The 25,480-nt window shown below is 50.7% G+C and overlaps 1 protein-coding gene across 8 annotated transcripts in view; it reads right to left on the reverse strand.

The window, feature by feature from the left end:
- The window catches only part of GFRA2 (GDNF family receptor alpha 2), a 186,532-nt gene that overhangs the window by 56,978 nt on the left and 104,074 nt on the right, over window positions 1-25,480 (reverse strand). The window lies entirely within an intron of this gene.

Genomic DNA, 25,480 nt, shown 5'->3' on the forward strand with positions numbered 1-25,480 from the left:
TGTTGGATATAAAAGTGCAAGAGGAGGGGTCACTCTGGAAGAGCTCACAACTCTGGCCAGGAAACCAAGAGGCAGAACAGCACACAAGCCAAAACTGAGCATTCGAGAGCTCAGCCATCAGCATTCAACTCCTGGACCTGATACTCACTGGCTGCATGACCTGGAACAAATGGCTGAACCTTTGCCTCAGTTTCCTTATCTGCAGATTAGTACCTACCACATAGGGTCTTTCTGAGCATGAATGAGATAGCTCATTTTTTTCTCTCTCCCCTATATCATAATTTTGCTGTCTTCTAGACCACTCCCATCAGATATTACATCACCATCTTCAATTTAAAAAAGGCGTCCTGTGACCACACACCCCTCTCAAGCTACCACCCCATTTTTCTGCTCCCCTTTAGAGCAAAACCCCTCAGTTGAGTTGTCTACGCCATCTGTCCCCTGCTCTCCTCCTGTTCTCTCTTGGACCTGCTTCAGCCTGGCGTTTGGCCTCATCTGATGGATGCTCAGGGAACTACCGGCCTCATCTTCCTCAGCCCATCAGCAGCACTAGACACAGCCGATTCCTCTCCCGTGCCTCCCACTCTCTGCGGGCTCCCTGCTGCCTCCCCAGTCTCCTGCTCTGGCTGCTTTGCTGGCCTCATCTGCCATACGCAGGGCTCAGCCTCCTTTTCTCTACATGTACCTGCTCCCTGGAACTCGTGGCTCATCTCATGGCCTGAAACATCATCACTGCTCGTCCAACTCCCAGATTTATACCCCCAGACGAGACCTCTGCCCTGAGCCCCAGACTCATCTGTCCACCTGCCAAATCAACACCTCTTCCTGCAAGCCTAATACCTAAATCTCACACTAACACATCCAAAACATCCAAATCCAAACCCAGATTTCCCCTCAAAACCTGGGGATTCCCTCCACCTCTGACAGTCTTCCTCATCCTGCTGGAAACAACCCCATCCTTCCAGCAGCCCACGCCAAGACTCCCGGTGCTTCCTTGACTCCTCTCACATTCACAAGCCACAAAACCCTGGCAGCTCTACCTTTGAAACACAACCAGAATCCAGCCACTTTTCACCACCACCTCTGCTGCCACCTGGGTCCGAACTACTGACACTGTGCCTGTTAAGAGCCTTCTTCCCCAGCCTCCTGCTCTGCCCTGTGCCCGCATACCCCACCTCATGACAATCTCTCATCACAGCAGCTGAAGAGAACCTTCTAGAACCTAAGGCAGAGAGCCACTGCTCCCAGGCTCCAAAGCCCCCCATGGATTCCCCAGCTCATTCCAGGGGCCTCAGCATGGCCTGCACAGCTCTATGTGTGTGCTGTCCCATTTGTTACAGCAGGACAATTTGTGCCGTCTGAACTGCTATCCACTTGCCACACATGGCCGTGGAACCTGAAATGTGGTTAGGGCATTTCACATGTTCTCACAAGGCCTTGAAACACACACCAGATTTTGAAAATGTAATAAGAAAAAAATAATGTAGGCTGGGCATAGGGCTCATGCCTATAATCCCAGCACTTTGGGAGGCCAAGGCATGCAAATCACTTGAGGTCAGGAGTTGGAGGCCAGCCTGGCCAACATGGTAAAACCCCATCTCTTCTAAAAATACAAAAATTAGCTGGGCGTGGTGACACATGGTAGTCTACACCCAGCTACACAGGAGGCTGAGGCAGGAGAATCACTTGAACCCAGGAGGCAGAGGTTGCAGGGAACCAAGATGGTACCATTGCACTCCAGCGGGAGCAACAAAGGGAGACTCTGTCTCAAAAAAAAGAAAAAGAAAAAGATAATGTAAAGTATCTCATTAATAATTTTTTACTTTGATTACACATCGAAGGGATATTTGGGATCTATGATGTTAAACAAATGTAGTAATAAAAATAATTTCACCTGTTTCTTTTTTCTTTGTGATTACAAGCAAACGTAGAATTACATACATGATGCATATTATATTTCCATCAGCCAGCACAGCTGTATACGGCCTCATCTCCTATTCCTTTCTCCTGGCTCATTTCACTCCATTCCAGCCACTCTAGCTTCCTGGCTCTTTCTGGAACACACCCATCATAACCTGGCCTCAGGGCCTTTGCACTTACTGTCCTCTTGGCCTGGAGGTCTCTCCCTCCCCACCACAGCCATACAACCACTCTCTTCATCTACTTCAAGACTCTGCTCAAATGTTACCTAATATGCGAGTCCTTCCTAACCTCCCCACAGGTAGTAACAATGCCCCATGCACCTTCCATGTACCCCCTACTCTGACCTATTTTTCCCACACCACTCATCACCACCTGCCATGGTATGTCTTCACGTACTCATTTGTTTATTTCTATCAAATACAAGCTCTAGAAAGGCAGTGCTGTGTTCAGTGCTACAGCCCTAGGAGCCAGTGTTTGACACACTATCCAATAGGTATTTAATGGGTGATGGAATAAATGTTATTTAGGCTAGTGTCTATTTTACAGTAAGTGCTCAAAAAATGTTGACTATTAGTAAGCAAGCAAAATGATGCAGAGAAGGCAACAGAGATCAATACAGGACCATGTGGGGCCCAGCCCAGACCTGAAACTTGGGGGATGATCAACGAAGACAGAGCCACTCACCCCAACACCTTGTCTAGCTAACAACAGCCCCCTTGTTTTTTGAGTCGGAGTTTTGCTCTTGTTTCCCAGGCTGGAGTGCGATGGCACGATCTCAGCTCACTGCAACCTCTGCCTCCTAGTTTCAAGCCATTCTCCTGCCTCGGCCTCCTAAGTAGCTGGAATTAAAGGCACCTGCCACAACACACGGCTAATTTTTGTATTTTTAGTAGAGACAGGGTTTCGCCATGTTGGCCAACTGGTCTCAAACTCATGATCTCAGGTGATCCATCCGCCTCGGCCTCCCAAAGTGCTGGGATTACAGGTATGAGCCACCATGCCTGACCAACAATAACCCTTTGAAGGCAGAAAGAGAAAAGTGCCCTCTCTTGTTGTAAAAATAAAAGAGGGAGGGTACATCCAGACAATGGAATCTTATTCTGTGATAAAAGGAAATAAGCTATCAAGTCATGAAAGGACGTACAGAAAACTTACATGAAAGGAGACACATCACACCCTATGATTCTAACAGTATGACACTCTGAAAAAGGGAAAACAGTGAGATCAGTGGCTGCCAGGAGTCAGTGGGGAGTCTCGGAGGAAGAGGCAGAGCATAGAGGATTTTTAGGGCATTGAAACCGCTCTGGACGCCATTAGATGTTTGTCCAAACCCACGGAAGGTACAACACCAGGAGTTGTACATTGTATCAGGCTTTGCCTGATAATGATGTGTCAGTGTAGGCTCAAGAACTGTAACAAATGCATCCCTCTGTGGAGGGATGCTGACAGTGGGGGAGGCTGTGCCTGGGGAGGAGTAGGGGGTAGATGAGAACTCTCTGTACCTTCCTCTCAATTTTGCTATGAACCTAAAGCCACTCTTAAAAAATAATAAGCATTTTACTTAAAAAAAAAAAAAAAAAAGGAAGCTAAGGGAAATTAAGGCTGAAAGAGAATCAAGGTTTGTTTTTCTATTCAATCCATTAATATATCTTTACTGAGGACCTACCATGTGCCAGGCACTTCCCCAGACACTGAGGCTGCAACCCTGCCTGAGATACAGCTAGGGACAGAGGAGTAACCATGCTGATGTTGAGTTCTGTGTCAGGGAAGTCGGGGTGCAGAGAGAAAAGCATCCTGCCCAGATTTTGGGGGGTCCTGGAAGCACTGACATCTCTGCGAAAACCTACAGGAGAACTCGGAGGAAGTGAAGACAGCAGCAAAGGATCCCATGCAGAAACAGGAGCAGGGGCAACCACCAGGAGGAAATGCAAGCAATTCAATGTGAATGGACATGGAAGTCAAGGCAAGGACAGCCAAGACAAGGGCCTTCGGCCACGTTGTGTTGAGTGGCCTCTCAGGCAATTCCTTGAGCTGCTACCAAACAATTCTTCCCAGGCCAGAAGCACCCCAGAATGCCTGTCAACACAAGGACTATTGTGGGGACACTGCCTCTAAGGGACAAGTTCTCCCAGGCCAGCGGTGGGATGCACCTGTCAGAGGCTGCTGGCTGCTGGCTGGAGGAGTGGAGCGGCCTGGGGCCAAGGTGGAGGAGAGACAACAGGAAGGACCCCAGAGAGGAGGTTAGCAACTGCAAGGGGAAAGGCAGCTAATTTAGGCCCGTGGCTGCCTCCAGGTTCCCCAGGTGCTGCGTTCCCACTCCTCTCAGCAGGTTGCTGAGCTAGTGCTGGTGTAATTATAGCCTCCATGACTTCCATTCGGAGCTTGAATAGTGAAAGCTTTTGCTAGAGGCAGGACATGTAAACTCCTGGGCCAAAACTTGGTAAATTCCCTAGGAAACAAAACATCAAGTAATGCAGCTCCTACTGGTTACCAGGAAGATGCCCCCTCTGATCCTCCCAGCAGGAGGCAGGAACTGGTTCGAGTGGGCCGGATGATGAGAGAAAGGCCCCCAGGAGCGGGCCTGGGCTCTGAGCAGGCCTGGGTTTTGCCAAGCACCTCGCCAAAGAGGCAGCGTGCACTGCATTTTCATCATGAGGGAGATGGCTGGGTCAGGGCTTGGCATAGGGCCAGCCACTGCCATCTGCAGCAGGCTAGCCAGATGCACACCCCTTCAGAGACAGCCCCTGCCCTGCCATCCACCTAGGGCTCCTAGCCCTGCTGTCCGGAAGGCGAGTCCCCATTGGGAAGAAGGAGGTGGAGGATTCTAAACACAAACTTCACCTGCCAAGACCCCTCACAATTCTTGCCTGGCACTGGGACTGAACTAAAATGTGCAAAGGGCAGGGAATGGGGATTCAGAAAATCCAGCCCCCTCCATCTCCCTGCCCCAATCCCTGCACTAACAGCTGAGACAACACAGGACCTGAGAGGGATCCGGGAGCTAGAAATTTATCCCAGGTCTGGGCTGGCCCTGGAGAGCCTGAACTCAACACATGCTCCAGCTCCGCCCCAGTGGGTCTCCCAGGCCTGCCGAGAGCAGCCTTGATGGCCAAGGAGTAAATGGTAAACAGCTGCCCAAGGGAGAGGGAGGCGGAATTTAACCACACTTGGCCTTCTCCAAAATCTCAGTTAAGTCACCTTCCCAGCGCCCTGCCCCAACTCCTGGCCTCAGGGGACGCTCTCTGGCTGCTTCTTATCTCTGCCTATCCTCCTCCCTGGGTGAGGGCCAGGCCTGGGGAGTGCAGCCAGAAGGGGAGTGCAGCCAGCAGCAGAGGGGCAGGCCAGCTGGGGGCTACACAACCAGAGGCGGCAGCTCAGCCTCCCCAGCTGCCCTGCCCCAGCGGCAGCACCCAGCCCACCCTCTCCTGTTAATTTCTGGGGTGCTGCCCTGAGCCAAAAACCCACCTGCCCCACTGGGCTATGGTTCCAGACAGTGGAACCCCCCACGCTCTGCAGGTAGGCATAGGAGCGCTCTTTAAACACATATTCTTTAAATATTTATTTGATTTTTACATCGAGCTGTGTTTACCTAATTTAGGTTCCCTATCTCATTTTGGCCACATTAACAGCACCACCTCTACTAATGTTTAATTAATTTTTTCTTTAAATCCCTTAATTTTTCTTCTTCTTTTTTTATTTGAGACAGAGTTCCTCTCTGTCACCCACGCTGGAGTCCAGTGGCACCATCTCAGCTCACTGCAGCCTCCGCCTCCCGGGTTCAAGTTATTCTCCTGCCTCAGTCTTCCAAGTAGCTGGGATTACAGGTGCCTGCCACCACACCTGGCTATTTTTGTGTGTGTGTATTTTTTTAGTAGAGATGGGATTTTGCCATGTTGGTCAGGTTGGTCTTGAACTCCTGGCCTCAAGTGATCCGCCCGCCTTGGCCTCCAAAAGTGCCGGGATTACAGGCATGAGCCACCAAACTCAGCCTAAATCCCTTAATTCTTAAATAATGAATGTGTTTAATTCCTTATTGATTCACCTTTAAAATTTTTCAATACCTATCGAGATTTATCCTAAATGATAACACCTACATTAGTTCTGAATTTTTCTAACACATCAGAATGCAACAAACTTTTTAAAAATACGTATTCTTTGGCCCCATCTCCCATTTTGGCAGTGGCACAAAATGCACTGGGAGGGAAGTCACTGGTTTAGAGAAAGGCGCTTGACCTCTGGTGCGTTTGTGACTCACAGGCCCCACCGAGTCAGGAGCTCTGTGGCTGGCACTCAGGCATCTGGATTTCACAAGCTCCCTGCAATTCTGAGGCCACCTTCCAAAGACAGAGAACCAATGCTTAGGGGAGGGGAGGGGCTGCCCTTGGCCCACTCCCCAAACACACACACACCTCACCCAGCACACAGTTTAGGAAACCTACCCTTTCACAGAGGGTGGTCTGTGGCCTGCTATTGCCACCTAAGCACATTGCCCAACTGTTTCATCCCCCTCTGCCACCTCCCAACAGAGAGGATCTTTCAGGTAGACTTTGCAATCGCAAATGAGCCGGTGGACAGAAAGGAGAGGCTCCACCCTGTAAAGCTTCCCAGCCAATGGGGACCCAGGCAGTTTTCTGTTTGTTTGTTTTGCGTTTTTTGAGATGGAGTCTTGCTCTGTTGCCAAGCTGGAGTGCAATGGTTCAATCTTGGCTCACTGCAACCTCCACCTCCCAGGTTCAAGCAATTCCCCTGCCTCAGCCCCCCAGAGTAACTGGGACTACAGGTGCATGCCACCATGCCCAGCTAATTTATTTTATTTTAGTAGAGACAGGGTTTCACCATGGTAGCCAGGATGATCTCGTTCTCCTGACCTTGTGATCCATCCACCTCGGCCTCCCAAAGTGCTGGGATTACAGCAGTGAGCCACTGCATCTGGCCAGGACCCAAGAGTTTAAACCGCCCTTCCTGCCCCTGAGGAAACTGCCCCTCATCCCATTTGTAGCCACAGTGTCTGTCCCTGAGCCCACCCTGAGCCCACCCTGGGCCCCTGGGCCAAGATGTGAAGCTCTACTACGTAAATGGCAGTTAAAGAATGTGGGTCCTAATTCTGTCTCTGCTTCTCCAAGCTGAAGAAGACCCTGGGTAAATCTTTGTCCCTTTCTGGGTCTCATTTCTTCACCTGAATGATGACAAATTTTGAACTGCATCATCGATTACATTTTGTGCCTCTCCCACTTGCCCACCCAATGCAGTAGTGCAAGATTCTGAGGGATGGAGGGCCAGGGAAAGCCCTGCTGTCTCACCTGGGTCCTTCCACCCCGAGCCACAGGTCCACCATGGCAGGCTAAAAGGAGCCCACTCAGATCCTGTGCAAACTCAACCGCATATGTACACACTGAGGCGCACACACACACACACACTCAACCACACCCACCTCTCCAGGAGCAGAACCTGAGTCCCTGCAATAGCAGCTGGTCAACAAATACTTTCATACCAACTACATACCAGGCCCTAAAATCCAGCGGTGTGCAGGAAAGAAAGAACCGTCCCTCTCCTGCAGCTTTCACTCTAGTGAGAGTAAGACTGATAGTAAACACATACATACATACATACATACGTATATACACACATAAGCAAGGTCTGGCACGGTGGCTCACACCTGTAATCCCAACACTTTGGGCGGCCAAGATGGCCAGATCACTGGAGGCCAGGAGTTAGAGACCAGCCTTGTCAACACGGCAAAACTCTGTCTCTACTAAAATTCTAAAAGTAAGCTGGGAGTTGTGGCGCACACCTGTAATCCCAGCTACTCGGGAGGCTGAGGCAGGAGAATGGCTTGAACCCAGGAGGGAGAGGTTGCAGACTGAGGCAGGAGAATGGCTTAAATCCAGGAGGCACAGGTTGCAGAGTGCCAAGATCATAATATTACACTCCAGCCTGAGCAACAGAGCAAGACTCTGTTTCAAGATAAATAAATAAATAATTTAAATAAAGAAAAATAAGGGAATTTTAGAGAATGACTGGCTGCGTGTGGTTTTTCACGCCTATAACCCCAACACTTTGGGAGGCTGAGGCAGGTGGATCACTGGAGGTCAGGAGTTCAAGACCAGCCTGGCCAACACAGTGAAACCCATCTCTACTAAAAATATAAAAATTAGCCAAGAGTGGTGGCATGTCTGTAATCCCAGCTACTCAGGAGGCTGAGGCAGAAGAATCACTTGAACCAGGAGGTGGAGGTTGCAGTGAGCTGAGATTGTGCCACTGCACTACATCCTGGGCAATAGACCAAGACTCCGTCTCAAAAAAAAAAAGAGAGAGAATTACCAAGGAATGAGGGAGGGCCTTTCCAAGGAGGTGACATCAAGTTGAAGAAGAATGACTAAAACAATGGACAGGAATGGAGCACACATAGACACACAAAAAAAGGTAAGAGAATTTCAAGCAAAAGGAAGAGCAAGCACGAAGGTCCTGAGACACCCATGAGCTTGGCACATTCCTAATCAAAAGGAAGGGTAAGGTTGCCAGAGCTTCCTGGAGGAGGCAGTAAGTTAGAGGAAGTAGAAGTCAGAGGGTCAGTCAGGGGAAACCTTGGGGGACAGGTAAGAACTTCAGATTTTATTCTAAAATGCAAAGTGCTGGAGAGCATTAAGGAGGTAGGCACATGACCTCATTCACTGACACATGGAAGTGAGGGTGTAACTGAGGGTGGGAGGCAGGAAGGAGACCAGTCACAGGCTATCTCAGTAGCAGTAAGCTAGTGGAGGCTTGGGTGGGGTGGTGACTTCAGAGAGGGCAAAAAGTGAGCCCATTCTGCATATAATTTAGAGATAAAGCCAGTAGGATTGCTTATATTTTGAGTGAGAGGAGACAGAGAAATCAAGAAAACCTCTTGGATTTTTGGACTGAGTATCAAGTGGATGGAGATAACATTTCACAAAAAAGGAAAAATTTGGAAGGAAAGAAGAGAGGCAGAATGGAACGGAGCATTGCACTTTTGGCTTGTTAAGTTCGAAATGTCTATTAGATGTCAAAGAAAGGGGTGATGTTGAAAAGGCAGAAGGGTCCACAAGCCTGAAGTTCCGGAAAGAGGTCTGGGCTAAAGACACAAAACTTGGCATGGTTGACACTGGAGGCTATGGAAAACCACATAACCCAGTGAGGATCCCTGGGTTGGAGATGAGAACAAAGAGGGGGAACGAAGTCAGGACAGCACTGGGTCACCATTTATTCAATGGAGGCCGGAAAGGAATGGACCTTGAGCTGGAGGCAAATCATGAGATGCTGATTTCATGGAAGGCAAGAGTTTCAAAAAGGAGGACAGTCAACTGACACCCAAGTAATTAGGGGCATAAGGGTGAGCCGAGGGGCAACTCACAATGAGATGTAGAATAAATAAACTCTCAGCAGGGCTACAAGAAAGACAGGAAGGGCAGGTAGAGAAAGGGAGGGGCCAGAAGCAGAGACTCCAGGGAGTTGCCCCTAATCCCAGCCTTCCCTGTAGGGTTAAAGCCACCCTGACCACTACCTCCAACTTCATGCTGGATGACTGTCACCTCCACACCTCCTGCTGGATGACTGTCACCTCCACACCTCATGCTGGATAACTCCCTCCTCCAACCTCTCATGCTGGATGACTGTCATCTCCATACCTCATGCTGGATGACTGTCACCTCCAACCTCATGATGGATGACTGTCACCTCCACATCCTCATGCTGGATGACTGTCACCTCCAACCTCATGCTGGATGACTGTCACCTCCAACCTCATGCTGGATGACTGTCACCTCCACACCTCATGCTGGATGACTGTCACCTCCAACCTCATGCTGGATGACTGTCACCTCCAACCTCATGACGGATGACTGTCACCTCCAACCTCATGCTGGATGACTGTCACCTCCACACCTCCTGCTGGATGACTGTCACCTCCACACCTCCTGCTGGATGACTGTCACCTCCAACCTCATGACGGATGACTGTCACCTCCACACCTCCTGCTGGATGACTGTCACCTCCAACCTCATGCTGGATGACTGTCACCTCCAACCTCATGCTGGATGACTGTCACCTCCAACCTCATGCTGGATGACTGTCACCTCCAACCTCATGCTGGATGACTGTCACCTCCAACCTCATGCTGGATGACTGTCACCTCCAACCTCATGCTGGATGACTGTCACCTCCAACCTCATGATGGATGACTGTCACCTCCACACCTCAGCCTGGATGACTGTCACCTCCATATCTCATGCTGGATGACTCCCTCCTCCAACCTCTCATGCTGGATGACTGTCATCTCCATACCTCATGCTGGATAACTGTCACCTCCACACCTCATGCTGGATGACTGTCACCTCCAACCTCATGCTGGATGACTGTCATCTCCATACCTCATGCTGGATGACCGTTACCTCCAACCTCAGGACGGATGACTGTCACCTCCACACCTCAGCCTGGATGACTGTCACCTCCATATCTCATGCTGGATGACTCCCTCCTCCAACCTCTCATGCTGGATGACTGTCATCTCCATACCTCATGCTGGATAACTGTCACCTCCACACCTCATGCTGGATGACTGTCACCTCCACATCCTCATGCTGGATGACTGTCACCTCCAACCTCTCATGCTGGATAACTGTCACCTCCAACCTCATGCTGGATGACTCTCTCCTCCAACCTCATGCTGGATGACTGTCACCTCCAACCTCATGCTGGATAACTGTCACCTCCAACCTCATGCTGGATGACTGTTACCTCCAACCTCATGATGGATGACTGTCACCTCCACACCTCAGCCTGGATGACTGTCACCTCCATATCTCATGCTGGATGACTGTCACCTCCATACCTCATGCTGGATGACCGTTACCTCCAACCTCATGACGGATGACTGTCACCTCCACACCTCAGCCTGGATGACTGTCACCTCCATATCTCATGCTGGATGACTCCCTCCTCCAACCTCTCATGCTGGATGACTGTCATCTCCATACCTCATGCTGGATAACTGTCACCTCCACACCTCATGCTGGATGACTGTCACCTCCACATCCTCATGCTGGATGACTCTCTCCTCCAACCTCTCATGCTGGATAACTGTCACCTCCAACCTCATGATGGATGACTGTCACCTCCAACCTCATGCTGGATGACTGTCACCTCCAACCTCATGCTGGATGGCTGTCACCTCCAACCTCATGCTGGATGACTGTCACCTCCAACCTCATGATGGATGACTGTCACCTCCAACCTCATGATGGATGGCTGTCACCTCCAACCTCATGCTGGATGACTGTCACCTCCAACCTCATGATGGGTGACTGTCACCTCCAACCTCATGCTGGATGGCTGTCACCTCCACATCTCTTGCTGGATGAATGTCACCTCCAACCTCATGCTGGATGACTGTCACCTCCAACCTCATGCTGGATGACTGTCACCTCCAACCTCATGCTGGATGACTGTCACCTCCAACCTCATGATGGATGACTCCCTCCTCCAACCTCATGCTGGATAACTGTCACCTCCAACCTCATGCTGGATGACTGTCACCTCCAACCTCATGCTGGATGACTGTCACCTCCACATCCTCATGCTGGATGACTGTCACCTCCAACCTCATGATGGATGACTCCCTCCTCCAACCTCATGCTGGATGACTGTCACCTCCAACCTCATGATGGATGGCTGTCACCTCCAACCTCATGCTGGATGACTGTCACCTCCAACCTCATGATGGATGACTGTCACCTCCAACCTCATGCTGGATGGCTGTCACCTCCAACCTCATGCTGGATGACTGTCACCTCCAACCTCATGATGGGTGACTGTCACCTCCAACCTCATGCTGGATGGCTGTCACCTCCACATCTCTTGCTGGATGAATGTCACCTCCAACCTCATGCTGGATGACTGTCACCTCCAACCTCATGCTGGATGACTGTCACCTCCAACCTCATGATGGATGACTGTCACCTCCAACCTCATGATGGATGACTGTCACCTCCAACCTCATGCTGGATGGCTGTCACCTCCACATCTCTTGCTGGATGAATGTCACCCCCAACCTCATGCTGGATGACTGTCACCTCAACACCTCTGCCTAGATAACTGTCATCTCCACACCTCATGCTGGATGACTGTCACCTCCAACCTCATACTGGATGACTGTCACGTCCACACCTCAGCCTAGATGACTGTCACCTCCACACCTCATGCTGGATGACTGTCACCTCCATGCCTCATGCTGGATGACTGTCACTTCCAACCTCATGCTGGATGACTGTCACCTCCACGCCTCAGCCTGATGACTGTCACCTCCACACCTCAGCCTGGATGACTGTCACCTCCACACCTCATGCTGGATGACTGTCACCTCCAACCTCATGCTGGATGACTGTCACCTCCACGCCTCATGCTGGATGACTGACAACTCCAACCTCATGCTGGATGACTGTCACCTCCAACCTCATGCTGGATGACTGTCACCTCCACACCTCATGCTGGATGACTGTCACCTCCAACCTCATGCTGGATGACTGTCACCTCCACACCTCATGCTGGATGACTGTCACCTCCAACCTCATGCTGGATGACTGTCACCTCCAACCTCATGCTGGATGACTGTCACCTCCACGCCTCATGCTGGATGACTGTCACCTCCACGCCTCATGCTGGATGACTGTCACCTCCACGCCTCATGCTGGATGACTGTCACCTCCACACCTCATGGCTGAATAGCTATCGTCTTCACACCTTACACTGTATCTCCTCATGGGGCATCCAACCCCAGCCCACCCTCAAGATCCATTTATATTTTGCAGCTAATACTTACTGACAACTCACTGTGTGCAAAGTAAAGCTGGACTGACGAATAAAACCACCAAGTCTCCTGTCCTCCTGGGGCTTGCATTCTAGCTCAGGTGAAAGATCACAAGTAAACAAATGGAAACCTTCCCCTTTGGGTATGGGCTCCCAGAAAAAGCAGAGACCCTGGTCCAGCAGTGGCTTGTGGGGAAGGTGGAAGACCTGGCTAGGCCACTATCGGAGCAAGTGTGCACAGGTTATACATCTTTGAGCCTCACTTCCCTCACCTGCAAAACTGGGATAGAACACCTACCTGCCTACATAGAAGATGATGCTAAGAGGAAGAGGGGCAATGTGATGAAAATGCCCCTACCCATAGTACATAGGCAATACATGCTTGCTTTAAAAGGTGTCACATGGCCAGACACAGTGGCTCACACCTGTAATCCCAGAACTTTGGGAGGCCGAGATGGGGGGATCCCCAGAGGCCAGGAGTTCGAGCCCAGCCTGGCCAACATGGTGAAACCCCATCTCTACTAAAGATAAGAAAATGAGCTGGGTGTGATGATGTGCACCTGTAATCCCAGGTACTCAGGTGGCTAAGGCACCAGAATCGCTTGAACCTAAGAGGTGGGGGTTGCAGTGAGCTGAGAGCTCTGGCCACTGCACTCCAGCCTGTGACAGAGCAAGACTCTGTCTCAAAAAAAAAAAAAGTGTCACCTGGCTAGAAAGGTCCTCCCTCCCATCTCACCTCTCTGGCTACCTTCACATTAACACTGCCCTGCTAGGAAAAGAAGCCAGTCCCTTGTGCTCCAGCCTCTACACACTATGCTGCAAAATGTAAAATGGTCCCATCTTCCCTTCCATAAGCAAAAGATCTTTAGGGCTTCCTCTGCTCCATCCAGGTTGCCCAAGAAAGCAAAATCTCAGGGCATCTTCCTCCCCTCTGGGCCCCCTCACTACCAGGAGTGGGAGCCAGGAGCACCACCATCTAGCTGGAAGCAATACATCAGTGTCCCCATCCCTAGGAGCTGACTAGAACAATCTCAGAGCCTTGCCTCCAGTCCTCTCAGTTGTCAATCAATGCCCAGGGATCCAATAGGACCTGAACCCTTGTCCCCTACCGCTCTGTACTCAGGGTGCTCGCCCTCCTCAAATCAGCCCTGGAAGTCTTGGTCCAAGCTTCCTTATCATCTCAACTTTCTTTCTGAACTTTCTCCTCATTCCCAGCCCTACTATGTCACCGGGACCACCCAGCACTCTCCAGGTGAAGCTGCATTTTTGGAAGCAGACTAACCCGCTGAAAATCTATTTGACAAATGGCAAATAAACTGAACATCAATTTGAAAGAAAATCAATTTGGACACTTTCAAACTGCATTTTATATTTTGTCAAATTTTAACCATGCTTAAAATTCTTTCTCCAAGTCCTCAAACTTCAGGTTAGTTTTAATTTTGTGGTTCTGACAATTAAAAATTTAAGTTCCATTCTTTCATATTTGAAGGAATTTTTTAACCACTTTTGAGTGCCCTATTTTTTTAAATATAGTTTTGGTATTTTGGGTTTTTTTTTTTAATATTTGGGCTTAAACCCAATGATGAGTTGGGTTTAATTTTGTATCTGTAACCACTAAAAACCAAATTCCAGGCATTTCATATTAATGTGATTAACCTAAATCTTCCCTCAGCATTTTTTATCTGATGGTGTAGAGAATGGACAAAGGATTGGAAGCACCCACCATAAGCCAAACTTTTGTTTACTGGTTATGAAATATGCTTTTCTCACCATAAGAAGTCTACCTCAACTCATGGTCACGAGTTAGCTTCCAAAAGACTGAATGTATCTTAAAATACAGCTAGGAAGACCATTTGCAAAAATCTTCAAAAACCATTAAAACCATTCAATGTGAATTTCTAAAACCCTGAAAAATAATTCAAAGACAGTTTGGGTAAATCAATGCATTTTGTAAAATCTGTGACTTTGTTATTTAGCATCCTAATTTTGAAAGAAGTGGCCACTGGGCAGCCCATGGACGGCTGGGGGCCTCCTTTCTACTCCTCATCATTTCTGCCCCATCTGTTCTCCTGGGAAGTTCATACCATCAGCAGCCCTTACTCCTCTGGAGGCTGTCACTCACTCGCCCTGCCATTCCCTTCTCTCAGGAATGACCTCACACCTGGCTCACCATCTCCAGTTCACCCCTTCCTGGGCACTATTCCTAGAGGCTTCCACTCAACAGGGATGGTCGGTCTGCACAACACTCTGCCCACCTCCAGTAATCTCCTGCTACCCTTAGCTCCCCCTTGCCGTAGTCATATTCTTGACCTTGACCTTCATCAACATCCAAATCCCTGCTGAAAGGCTGACATCACATATCCCAATCTCGAGCCACCCTCTCCTCACCTTCCAGCCCCCTCTCTGGAATTCCCACTCCAGCAAACCCTCAACCTCTCCCAGACCCTGACCCACTGACCTGGCCACTTGCTCTCCCTCACCCATCCCCCTACCCTATTCTCAGTTCCTCCTTACCCAATCCAGACTTCCCAGCCTGCACGCAACTCCCTGAACTCCTCCGCCCCACTCTTCCTCTATCATAGTCATGAACAAGTTTAACCCCGGTGAAACCCAACCACCCCCACTCCATGCTGGCTCCTGAGCAGACAAAGGTCACTAGGTAACACACACACTCATACACACACACAGGCTGACTGGTCTCACTTTAAAGTCCTGATCTCAAGCTTCGAATGCCTTAAAGCAGCCATTTCTCCCCTTCCCTGTCTCAGTCTTCCCACTCTGTTTCTTGCCCCTAGTTCTAAGCTGAATACCTTGTCTTGGTCTGTTCAGGCTGCTCTAACAAATAGCGTAGACTGAGTGGCTTATAGATAAACCACGAGAAATGAATTTCTCGTGGTTCTCAAGGCTGGAAAGTCCAAGCTCAGGGTGCTGGTGAATTTGGTGTCTGGTGAGGGCTCTTGTTTGTTGACAGACAGCCGTCTTCGGGCTGTGTCCTCACTTATCGGAAGGGGCAAGTGAGTTCTCTGGGGTCTCCATTAGAAGGACACTAATCGTATTCATAAGGGCTCCATTCTCATGGCCTAATCACCTCCCAAAGGCCCCATTTCCTAAAACCCCTGTCTTGGGATTTAGGATTTCAACCTACGAATTTGTTGGGCAGTAGGACCAAACATTGGGACTATAGCACCTTAACTCATATTTGATGAGACAATAGAAGATTTGGACAGAAATGCCCTCCACCTTCCCACCCACGAGGGACGGAGCTGTCTCACCTGGATAGCCAGCTCTGCCTTCTCTCTGTAGGAAGGACCCAGCTCCAGCCTCATCAAAGGCTGCCCTGCCATGCATGCTGGTGCATGCCACAGAGACCCTGCCCCTCCTCACTTATTGAAGACATCACTCCTGAAATCACCCCCTTCCTGTTTATATCCTTCAATTCCACCCTCTCTCAGGGTCATTCTCAACAGGGACAAATGTGCCACCATCTTTGCCTTTCTCAAGACAGAACAAAACCAAAAGCAAAGACTTCCCTTGACCACCACCCAACCCCCTATTTCACTGCTCCCCTTCCTAGCAAAGCCTGAAAGAGTAGACTTTTGGTTGCTGATTCTACCTTCTCCTCTCACATTTTCTCCTCCATCCTTCCCACATCAACCTTCTAACCTCACCCTCCAAGAAGGCTATTCTAGCAAGATCATGGGTGACTTCCATGTTGTTGAATCAGACAGTCACTTCTCTGAACGTCACTGGCTTGACCTCTGCGTGGCATCTGGACATGCTAATCAGTTTCTCTCTCTCTCTCTCTCTCTCTCTCTCTCTTTTTTTGAAAGAGGCTTACTCTGTCACCCAGCCTGGATTGCAATGGCATGATCACAGCTCACTGACACCTTGACCTCACGGGCTCAGTCCTCCCACCTCGGCCGCCCCAGTAGCTAGGACCACCCACACGTGCCACCATGCTTACCAGTTTTTGTATATTTTGTAGAGACAACGTTTTGCTATGTCGCTCAGCCTGGCATCAAACTCCTGGACTCAAGAGATCTGCCTTCCAAAGTTCTGGGATTACAGGGGTGAGCCACTGCACCTGGCCCACTTCCCTTTTCTTGACACCTCTATACTTGTCCTGGCTTCCCTGACACAACTGACTGATTTCTCCCTCTCTTTCTGGCCCTAGTCTCAGCTGCCTTGGCTAGCTCTTCCTCCTCTACTCGGTGAGACCCAGCCTTGCTCTCTCCTGACTATACACCCTCCCTCCATGACTCACCGCTCAGTGGCTTTAAACATTTATATGCTAATAACTCTCAACCCATGTATCAACCCTGACCTCTCCCCAGAACCCCAGGTCTACATCTAACTGCATCCTTGGCTCTTCCAGGGGAGGTCTAATTGGCATCTCCAGCCTAACCTGGCCGACGCAGAATTCTTGCTTTCTGTCCACCGAACCCCCCAGGCTGTTCCTCCCCTCATCTCCATCCTAGTAGATGGCGGCATCACTGTTGTTCAAGTCCAAAAATCAAGTTATCCATACATCCCCGCTTTCTTTCAACACCACCTCCAAAATACATCCAAGCCCTGCATCCTCTCCATCTCTCCCACGATCATCTGCAGCAACCTCCTAACCGATCTCCCTGCCCCCGCTCTGCTCTGTGCCCACCCCCGTGATCCATTCTCCACAGTGCAAGAGTAATCTTTTCACACACATAGATCACACTATGCTACTCAACTGCCTCAATGCCTCCAACGGTTTCTCATCACTCTTAAAATAAAAGGTTCCAGCCACATGTGCTTCCCTGGGCCGCAGCCTCCACAGGCAGGACCTCACCAGGGCCTTTTGCCAGCTGTTCCTTCTGCCATTTCCTGATCTTCCCAAGGCTGGATCCTTTCTGTGAGTCAGACTTGGGTGTTCCCAGTCACCTCTGTCCCATCGTCCTATTTTAATTCTCAGCTTGGCTTTCATCACTGTCTCACATGTCTTGTTAATTTGTTTGTTGGCTTGTTTTCTATTTTTCTCTGTCTCCAGCTAATAGAAGAACATAAACTCCATACGAGCAGCACCCGCCCCTGCGTTGTTCGCTGATATATCCTCAGCACCTAGAACAAGGCATGGCTCGCAGAGGATGCTCAGTGAGTATCTGCGGATGAATTTACACACATTCCATCTGAGCCTAGGTGCCCCGAGTTCAGGCAGGAGCCTCCAGACGCAGAATGCCCCAAACACACACACAAAGTGCAGTCCACTCACTCCTGCTGCTCGTCAGGCAAAGATGGCTCCTTTTCCTAATGTCCCTCCCTGTTCACTGCTAAGCCCCTTTCCAGGGCTCCCCTCACAGGATGAAGTGGGAGTTGGGGGGGTCATTCCCCTGAGGGTCAGAGCTGAGACTGTTCTGAGTCACTCTGGCCCCTCCCTCCCTCTCCCTCTCACCCTTCCTTCCCTATCCCTTCAGACTGAAGGCCACTGCCAAAACCTACAGCCACTCCCACCACACACACACTGACACACAAACACACATCACACCACACACACACAACACCCCAGACACTAACCCATACAAGCCTACACACACACCTACACACTACTCTATCCATACACACCTACACACACACACATACCACACAACACACCATACACTACCCCATAAACACGTACACACACACCACACACAACACCCCATACACTACCTCACACACACCCCACACACACGACTCCATACACTACCCCATACACACCTATATATACCACACACCCAACACCCCATAAACTACCTCACACACCTACACACACACCACACCCCACACATACATTACCCCACACACCTACACATACATCACACAACACCCCATACACTACCCCATAAACACCTACACTCACACCTACACACACCACACACAACATACACACTACCCCATACACACCTACCCACACACAACACCCCATACACTACCCCTTCATACCTACACACACATACATACACACAACACTCCATACATTATCCCATACATACATACACATACACCTACACACACACCAAACACACTATACTATACCCCACACACTACTACATACATATCTATACACACAACACACAGCACCCCATATGCTACCCCATACGCACCTACACACATCACACACAGACACCCTATACACTACCTCACACACAGCTAGGTGCACACACCACACACCTATGCATACACCACTCCACACACACCTACATAAACACCATGCACACACCACACCACACATACCACGCCACATACCTACACATACCACCCCACACATACACCATCCTACACACACCACATACACATCCCATACACTACCCCATATACACCTGCACCCTATACAGTTACACATACCACACACACAACACTGCATACACTACCCCATACACACCTACACACTACACACACCTATAAACACTAGACCCCACACATACACCACACAACACACATCTACATACACACCATACACACAATACCCATACACTTCACACACACCTACACACACACCACCCCATACCTACACACACATAGTACACATGCATACCACACAAACAGCCCTTACACTACCCCATACACACCTATAAACACACCTACATACCACACACTCCTAACACTAGTTCATACACACCTACACACATAGCTACACAGCTATCAAACACCACACACAACACCCATACATTACCCTATACACACCAACACACACCTACACACACACCACACACCTACATATACCCAACCCCATACCACCTATGTACACATCATACACACCACACACAATGCCCTATACACTACTTCACACCCACACACACACCTACACACATACTATACATACACACCACATACACAACTGCCCATACATACCACACCACACACTTCACACACACCATCCTAAACATACACCACACAACACACACCTATATACACACACGCCACACATGACATGCCATACACTACCTCATAAACACCTACACAACACAATACCCCACACATATACCACACACACTGACATATACACAACACAACACACACAATACCCCATACACTACCTCATGCACACGTACACACACACTACCTCACACACACCACACACACCACACACACCACACACACACCCCATAACACTACCTCATAAAGACCTACACAAGATGCCACACATATACCACCCCACACACCACACATACACACATGACACTCCACATACCAAGTCATATACACCTACACAACACACCACCCCACACATACACAACACCCCATACACTACCTTACACATACCTACACACAGCACTGTACATACACCCCATATTACTTCACACCCCTACACACACAAACCACCCACATACACACACCACTATACACAAACACTTCATGCAATTACACATATGCACACCCCATCCCACACATATCACACCAGTACACATACATCACCCCACATCCACATGCACGTTAATGCATACCTACACAAATACCTACACACACTCCACTGACACACATACTACATACCACACACAACCTACATACACGAACACATACATTACACACACACTGCCATGCACAATACCACCATACACACGTCACAGACACCCCATATACTACCTCACACACCCCGCACACACCACCACATACATCACATACACACACCACCTCACACACACCACCATACACACACATCACCACACACACATCACCGCCTACACATATTCACCAAACTCACACTCACATCACATACACAAACATCACTGCCTATACATATCTACCATCTCCACACACACCCCACCTCTCTCTCACACACACACCCCATCATATGCCATGCATATTTACACTCTCCACACACCAGACACACCCTCGTACAATGACCCCTCTCCCTGCTGTTCCTCGCCGAGCACAGCATGGGGTTACAGGAGCATGCAGACATGGGTGGGAGGGAATGCCCAGGGCAGGTGCTCACATCCTGTTTTCTGAGCTGGAGAAAGTGCAGTTGATGGCTAAGCCAGGGCATGCTCAGGGAGCGCAGACCCCGCCACAGCCATCTCAGGAGCAGCACCGAGCAGGGGCCTCCCATCAAGAGCTGCCCTGCACCCCAGCCGTTGGTGGAACCTGCCCCACTGCCCCACACACTGAGGGAGAAGCAGGCAGGAGGCTCCCTGGAAGATGTTATTTGAAGGGTACCAGAAAATACCTGCATCCAGAAAAGCTCATTTCAACCCCAGCACCTGAAATACTACCACGAAAGAGGCTGTGGATGCTGGCAGCAGGGGGCATTAAATTCTGTTCCCTCCTGGTCTTTTTCATAGCAATTTCTTCCTTGGACACAAAGGCAACCAAAGATGAAGTCACCAACACCCTGCTCACACCTTAGTGCCAGCAAATCCTTCTACCCACTGACAAGAGCCTGAGGTCACTGGCGTAGATGGAGAGAGAGAGAGCAGATGAAAACAGAAGAGGGAAAATGTCGATTCCTCCAGCTTTGGTACCTGCAAAAGGGAAGCTGCCTTCCTCATGGTGGCCCCAAGCACCGTGAGAGCCACTCGGTCACCTGTCCCTACCGCCTGACAGCCCACCTCTCCCTGTCCCCACAGCCCCCGCTCTCCCGAACCCACACCCGCTCCTCGGCCATCAGACAAATTCTTCCTGAAAGGGGAGGTGTCAGAGGTGACAGAGCTGCAGCTGAAGCCCAATTTTCATTGACACTCAGAGTCTCTGACAGCTGTTAGAAGAAGAATGTGATTTTGAAATTTAAATAACACGCTCTGCATTCGGCTCAGGGAGACAACTTGAGGATAAGCAGTTTATCGCCGGAGCCACCGTGAAGGGGGCAGGGAGAGCTGCTGCTATTCTTCGGGTTCTTCCCTGCCCTTGGCCCCCTGTGCCCCACCTCATCACAGGACAGCCTCAGAACGGGGGTTCTGAGAGGCACCAGCCTGACCTGCTGAAACATTAAAGCCCTACCCTCTACTCGTCTGCTCAGCAGCCCAAGGCCCGCACAAAGCCTGGGTCTCCTGCCTCTGGGCCTGGGGTGCACAGAGGGGGCAGACCTGGGGAAGGTGGGGTGGTTCCCTAGAAACCCAGCCAAGCGAAGCCAGGCCCAGTCCTCCCCCAACCCCCACGAGGGCCACAGGGGTATCTTCTTGGGGACTGACTTTTTAGCCTGAGGATAAGTCTCTCCCTACACAAAAGGCAGCCTAGCCCCTCCCTAGGGACCCGGGCCCCCTCCTCGGCAGTCATCCTGAGCTCTGTCACGGAGAAGTCCTGGGCTGGAGCACCCCAGAGAGGCCACTGTCCTGTCCTGTCTGCCACAAGGATCCCTGTTCACTGTCCCCTGACCCCCAGGCTCAAAAGACAATTTGGGTGGGGTTCCTTCATCACCCCAGGCTCGGCCAGGCGTCCCAGCCAGGATGTCACCAAGGACGCCCTTCCCACATCCCACTTTCTCCTCTTCCAAGACTTCCCTGATTTCCACAGGCAAGGGTGTTGCTGTCTCCCCTGAACTCTCAGGGCAGCACTTGGTCTACACTGCTACAGAAAACAAGCCACTTAGGGAGTGCCTAAGTGAATATCTGCCTGCTGCACCACACAGTGAGGACACGGTTCTGATTCTCTTACAGCAGTGGCTGACCGTCTCTGGAACACATGGAGCACTCAGTATTTACTGAACAAAACATGTTCCTCCGAGGTCTGGCCCCAGCCCTGCCCCAGTCCCACCCTTGCCCTGCCCCTTCCATGAGTGATTCCTGCACACCCTGGCCAGGACCCACCCCTTCTCAATGCCCCAGATACTCCTGAGATGTCACACACACGTGACACCTCACAATTGCGTAGCACCTCACGCAAAGCCACCAGCTCCCGCTAGTCCGGAGACGGCGATACCTATCGCCAGCACCTAGGGTGCTCCTGTGCCTGGCACACTGTGTGCCAGTGCTTGCAGGCAGCTGGACTGCTCCATCTTACAGAGAAGAAACATGAGGTTCCGGATGTCCAGTAACCCTCAAGTCTGCAGGGGTAAGGCCAGGGTTCGGAACAAGGACTAGCTGGCCTCAAAGTCCGCATTCCAGCCATGATGCCAGGATTCTCAGGATCCTCTGTATCCTCTACCCATATTAGATACAAAACACAGTGTCACACACGCAGAGGATGCGGAGGGCGATGGCTGCACCGGACACAGAGACTGGCACGCACAATCACACACATGCCCCCAACATGTGACAGTGAGCACCATGATAAAGCACAAACTGCTATGGCACCAGGGGAGAGCAGCGGTCATCTCTCAGGGGCCATATGCAAGGCTTCTTGGCAAGGGGTAGCATTTGAGTGCAGTTTCCTCCTCTCCTGAGCCTCCCTCAAAGAACGGCCACTGGAGCATCCAACAAGAACACCCCTGGCCCTCTCCGGGCTCCAACCAAGCAAGGTGGCCCACCCCAGACGCATGCTGGCCAACCACAGTGGCAGTGCCATCTCTTCTACCTCCAGTCCACAAAGGCCACTGAGCCCAGGCTTCTCACCAGCCCCTATCTGTCCCTGTCACAGCACAGCACACGATGGCCATCCCCATTCAAGACTCCCTCTGAGCCTTGGGGACCCACTGCTCTCTGGAAATCACCTGATTACCTCTACTGTAGTCACCATCAAGCACTGCCACGGTGTGGAAGGCAGCCTCACAGCAGCAAAGGCACACACAGTTTCCAGAATGCCGGGTGCTAGGCTGGCCCAGCCATGCCCTGCCATCAGACCTTGGAGATATCAGTCCATACTAATGTTTTAAAAGTTAACATAGCTTAGTGCAGCATGCCAGGCTCGAGCCAAGCACCTACCTGCACTATCTCATTTAGTCCTTACAAAAATTCTCAGAGGTGGGTATTGCCATTGGCCTCAGGCTGGGCAAGAGGACACTGGCAGCCTTTTAATCCCAAATCTCTAGTGCGGGATCTTGGGCTACTCACCACAAGACTTTGTAGTCAGTGTGCCACACACAGGTGGGGGATGCATGTGCCCAGATATCGACAAAACAGGAAGCTCGCGATCGTCTGAGCACTAAGCTTGACTGCTCACCCTGCCAATATGGGCTTGGAGGAGGCCCGCTGACCTCAGGCACACACTGGGCAGAGGCAGGACCAGGACTGGAATCCCATCAAGATGTGTGCCTTCCCTCTGTGCCTCAGTGTCCCCTTCCGTCAGGTGAAGGCGTGGGCTTCCATGATCCCTAAATTCCCTTCCAGCCTCAGAAAGGAAAAAAGGTGTATCCATAAATATGCCCCTTGCCAAAGCCTCTGGTCACACTTGCACGACGGGACTAGACCCTGGAGACCCTCCCCTTCACTCAGAACGCAGACACAGTGCCTGATGACAGCCAAGGCCATCTGCCCGCCACTTCTCCCCATCTTTAAGCATGGCCCCAGTGCCAGAGAGGACCGCCTGTGCCCGACCCGCCCAGTTCTCTTCATCACCACTTTGATGTCCACCCACTTCTCTCTGGCTCCACCGGTCCACACCCCTGCCGGCTCCACACCACCTTTCCAGGACCTCCTTCCCTCCGTAATCTCTCTCTTCCTGAAAATCTCTTCTTTCAGCTGGGCATGGTGGTTCACACCTGTAATCCCAGCACTTTGGGAGGCCAAGGCTGGCAGATCATCTGAGGTTGGGAGTTCGAGACCAGCCTGACCAATATGAAGAAACCCGATCTCTACTAACAAGTACATCCACATATATTTTGGGGCGTGGTGGCACATGCCTGTAATCCCAGCTACTCGGGAGGCTGAGGCAAGAGAATTGCTTGAACCCAGGAGGTCGAGGTTGCAGTGAGCCAAGATCATGCCACTGCACTTTAACCTGGGCAACAAAAGCAAAACTCCATCTCAAAAAAAAAAAAAAAAAATCTCTTCTTTCTTCTCCACCGTGTTCTACCCTCTTCTACCTCCCAGGTGAAACCAGCTGGGATTCAGCATTCACAGGGTCATGAAGGGTAGGGATGAGAAGGACCTTCAACTTCAGCCCCTCAACCCCTATATCCACCTAAACCTCCTGCCTCCACCGAGCACCCTAGGGAGGCAGAGGATGACTGACTGTGCCAAGCTTGGCTCGGGTCCTGATGCGCCATGGGCACTCTGCCAACATCCATTCCCACCGAAGCCTCTTAGGACGTCACATGCCCATCTTACACACGTAGGCCCCACAGCTCAAAAAGGCCACAGTGAGGCCCAAGATCACTCACTGGTTAAAAAGCCGAGGGACAGTCCTGGGATTCAAACGCAGGACTGTTTAGCTCAAGGCCCGTGATCTTCCAGGCACCTCCCTAAATAATGTCTCATGCTTTCAAGGGCAGTTTGAATTGCTAGAAACAGGACAAAACTCACTTCTTCTCCATGAAATCTCTCTTCCCACACAGAAGAGGAGGGCAGGACATGCAGACGCGTCCAACATCACTGTTGCTGTGGTTCAGGACGCAGCCACACTGCTCCCCACCTGGCCCTGGACTGAGGACTCGCTGACCCACTGCTGAGCCCAGGGCCTGTCAGGCAGCACTGGGCAGGGTGGCAGGAAGAAACTGCCCTTCCCCAGGGTTTCTGGACATCGAAGGGTGTTACAGGAATCCTGGTAGCTTTCTTTGCAACAGAATCCCAGTAAGACTTTCCGAGAACCCCAACCGAGAAAGAGAGGAAGAATACATGTCCCAGGAGGCCCCATGACAGGGCCCTGAATGCTCAGACAGGCGCTGGGAAACAGTAGCAAAGGAGTCCTGAAGACA

Source organism: Callithrix jacchus, chromosome 13, assembly GCF_049354715.1.
Source record: "Callithrix jacchus isolate 240 chromosome 13, calJac240_pri, whole genome shotgun sequence".
Lineage (NCBI taxonomy): Eukaryota > Metazoa > Chordata > Mammalia > Primates > Cebidae > Callithrix > Callithrix jacchus.